A 4,456-nucleotide genomic window follows, 5' to 3' on the forward strand; every position below is an offset into this window, starting at 1 on the left:
CTTGATAAAATTAGTGTTCCTTATACCTGTTAGCAGCTGTTCAGGACTAAGCACACTAAGCCCTTAGTACTTTTTTGCCTATCTTTATCAGTCTACCAAGATGAAGAAGGCAGGGAATAAGGCACATGGGCATGGAGGTGGAGCAGGGAGAGGATGTGGGGATTCTGTGCCTGCTGCGGGCACCGGTGACTCATCATCCCCCAGTTTTAGCAGGGAACAGTCCTTCATGTGCAGCTTTGTAGGAGCTCGCCGTGCCCTGCTGCTGCAGGACGAACAAATTGAAGCCGTTGTCGGATGGATGGCAGCTAACGCATCGACTTCAATTAGTGCCACATCCTCTCAGGCACAGAGCACTGAAGAGCACCCATCTGTCTCTTCACCACCTGCCAAATTGCCCAGGCAGTCAGAGAGCCCAGGACAGGAGCCATCACTACTTCTGTTCTCTGAATCTCTTGGCTTGGAAAGAGGGGGCCAGCCAAGCAGCATTGGAGAAATGGAAGAAGAGGCAGTATGCAGTGATGCCCAACAACTTTGTCTCTCTGACTCTGAAGAGACAGGTGAGCCAGTGCCTCCGGTCAGCACACCTCAGTACGCATCTGATGATGAGACACAGGTGCCACTTTCAGGTGCATACTGTGCTGCCGAGACTACCCCGGAGAAGCAGTTGGTGGAAGAGGGTAGTGTAGGTGATGAGGTCCTTGATCCATCATGGCGTGAGGTACAGGAAGGTGGTGGGAGCAGCTCTGAAGAAGAGATTCCCCGAACGGCACAAAGAGGGAGAGGGAGGGGGAAGACTGCGGTGCCTGTACCCTCCACTTCGGCACCCATTAGGAGCATGCCTCTTCCAAAAGCCAAAACGGGCACTCCCAAGACTTGCAGTGCCTGGTCCTTTTTCGACACAGTTGCAGATGACATTTGCTTAGCCAAATGCAAGGTGTGTCATCAGAAAGTCAAAAGAGGGAAAAGTGTCAGCAACCTCAATACCACAAATATGTGGAAACATGTGCGGACCAAGCACGCGGTGGAGTTACAAAAACACACTGAAGACCTAGGCCACCCCACAGCGGCACCTACCACCTCTTCAGCTCGTGTTGTTGCCTCTTCCTCCAGCTCACACACAGCTGGTTCGGCTTCCTCACAGGATCGCCATGGAAGAACCTCTGGCACTGTTGTCCAGAGACCCAGTGTAATTCCACCCACATCACCACGTTCCCAGTCATCCTCACACTCCCAGCCCAGTCTACAGCCATCAGTAGCACAGGCATGGGAGAAAAGGCGGCCATTCTCGGCAAACCACCCCCGAGCACAGGCTCTGAATGCTGGCATTGCAAAACTACTGTCCCACAATACAATGTGCCCAGCCGCTTTTATTTCAGCAGGCAAGCCGCCCCTGCCCTGCATGAGCACGTGGAGTAGTGTTGGACTGGGGTGCCAAGGGCCCACCAGTAACAATGACTTTGGGGGGCCCATTTTTCATATCCATACAAATATTACACTACCCTTTTTCTCAAATTTACCTAAATATTTATATAATAATAAACTAGGTAGCTTGGTTAATGAATTATGAGATGCTGTTTTTTTCTGTACAGAGTAAATCATGTGAATTATGCCAAGTACTACCCATATAGTAGGGTTGGGGGACCATGTCTGCACAGGGGCCCACCGGGGGATTCCCCTATTCACTTATGGGCCAGTCTGAACCTGATGTGGAGGGACACATAAAACACACGTTACTGAACACCGTTGGTAGCAGGTCCACCTCACCACCGATGCGTGGACCAGTCACCATGGACAGGGGGCGATACCTTTCCCTCACTGCTCATTGGGTTAATATTGTGGAGCCGGGTACAGATCGTGCGAGTGGCGCAGGACGTGTTCTGCCAACTCCAAGGATTGCAGGAATCCAGTCTGTACACATTGACTCCTCCTGATACTCAAGTTCCTCAGATTCATCGCTGCAGGAGCCGTCACAGTCCACCGCCACATGGACCCGTGAACGTTTACCTGTTACGACCGATATGAGCACAGCCGTGGCCAAACGTCAACAGGCCATATTGAAATTAATTCCTTTGGGGAATCGAAGCGCAGGAGCTCTGGAATGCCATCAAGCAGGAGAGCGACGTGTGGTTTGTGCCAGCGAATCTCCAGCTAGGCATGGTAGCCTGTGACAATGGCCGAAATCTGGTGGTAGCTCTGGCCATAGGCAACCTCACTCACATCCCATGTCTGGCACATGTGCTCAGCTTGGTCGTGCAGAGTTTCTTGAGGGACTATCCGAATCTTGATGCACTGCTGCACAAGATTTGCATAGAGTGTGCTCACTTGCGGTGTTCCAGCATGGCAAGATCGCACATTGCAGCTCTGCAGCGCTGATTCCGCCTTCCAGAACATCGCATCATATGTGACCTACCCACCAGGTGGAATTCCATGTTACATATATTGGAGCGGCAAGCAGTAATGGAGTACCAGCTGCATCAGGCACAAAGAAGTCGCACTGCACGCCGTTCAGACTTCACAACCACTGAGTGGGCCACTATGAAAGACGTCTGCCAGGTTTTGCGTGCCTTCGATAAGCCACGCGGATGGCGAGTGCAGATGATGCACTAGTCACCATGACTGTCCCCCTTATCTGCCTGCTTGAAAGAACACTGCAAGCGCTAAGGGATGATGTTATGGAAGAGGTGGAGGATGAGAAGTCACCAATTCCATCTGCTTCTGGACAGTCAGCGCAACGTGGTTCCTCACAAAGGCCTAGGCAGGGGACACTTTGTGAGGAGGAGTCAATGGGGGAGGAAGACATCGGTCCAGAGGAGGGAGTTACACAATTCTCAAGTAGTGTAAAGAGTGAGGGTGGGGTGATGCAGAGCAGGCAGAGATCACGCCTCAAGCAGGGGACAGCGTTTCTTGGCCAGTTGGCAGTCTGCAGCACATGGTTGATTTCATGCTGCAGTGCCTGAGAAATGACCGCCGCATCGCCCACATTCTCAACACGGCTGATTATTGGGTGCACACCCTCCTAGATCCGCGCTACCGGGACAACTTACAAAGCCTCATAACACCGCTGAACCGGGAGCGTAAAATGCGAGAGTACCAAGACACACTGGTGCATTCTATCATCTTCTCCTGTCCAACTGAGAGCAGTGCTGCTAGTGTTTTACAAAGCAGCTCAGTGCGTCAAGGCAGTGGAGGAAGGTCAGCACAAACAGGGAGCAGAAGCAGTGGCTCAGCACAAGGCAAGACCAGTATGGCCCAACTGTGGCAAACTTTTGTGTGCCCGCCACAAATGTCTACACCATCACAGACGGCTCCAGTCAGCAGGAGGCAACCATCAGATGGTGACAGACTACATGGCTTGCCCTCTCAGTGTACTCCCAGACGGCTCTTCCCCCTTCAAGTTTTGGGTGTACTAACAGACCGTCGCATGCGACTATCCTCCAATAACGATGACCGGCTTACTTTTCTGAAAATGAATAAGGCCTGGATCTCGAAGGAATTTGCAACTCCTCTTCCAGATTAAAAAATTGGTTGGCTACAGTATCCAGGTCTCCTGTTGCGTTCCTGTTTCTACCACCTGAACTGTAATCCCTGGGCTCCAACATGGGGGATCCTGAAGAAGCCTGAACTTCGGCAATATTGGAGTGTTGATATTTTATATAACACTCCAGTGTTCCGAATGGTCATGATCCAGATGCGTTTTGAGGCCATCCATAAGTTCATGCATTACAACGATAATACACGGTATCCCGCACGAGATGACCCCAACTTTGAAGGTCTGTTCAAAGTTCGGCTGGTCATCGAACACTTCAACAAAAAGTTTGCTGAAGTGTACGTGCTTCAAAGGGACATCTGCATGGATGAGTCCTTAATTCATTTTAAGGGGCGGCTCAGATTCCGTCAATACCTGCCCAGCAAAAGGGCCAGGTACGGAATCAAACTCTCCAAGCTGTGTGAGAGTACCTCAGGGTACACCCACAGCTTTAAAGTTTACGAAGGGAAGGACACCAGGATTCAACCGCCTGAGTGTCCTTCTATCCTGGGAGTGAGTGGGAAAATTGTGTGGGATTTGGTGCACCCACTGTTGGATAAAGGTTATCACATCTATACCGATAACACTTACACCAGCATCCCACTCTACAAATCTCTCTGCGCGAGGTACCGCAGCCTGTGGTACTGTCTGCAAAAATCAGAGAGGCCTCCAGAAGATGCTACTTGGGCAGACTCTCAGAAAAGGTGAGAGCAAAGCCCAATGTAGCGACCATCTGTTGGTGGTCAAGTACAAGGACAAAAGGGATGTCCTTCTCTTGACCACCATACACGGTGATGGCGGCACCCTCAGCACTGTAAGGGGTACCTCTACAGAGGTCAGCAAACCGACCTGTATACTGGGTGTAGGGGTTCCACTCACTCAGCTGCGACAGCTGACACTCAGGAGGCAGGTTCCTTTAAAGTTCACTGG

This window comes from Ranitomeya imitator, chromosome 4, assembly GCF_032444005.1.
Source record: "Ranitomeya imitator isolate aRanImi1 chromosome 4, aRanImi1.pri, whole genome shotgun sequence".
NCBI classification, from domain to species: domain Eukaryota; kingdom Metazoa; phylum Chordata; class Amphibia; order Anura; family Dendrobatidae; genus Ranitomeya; species Ranitomeya imitator.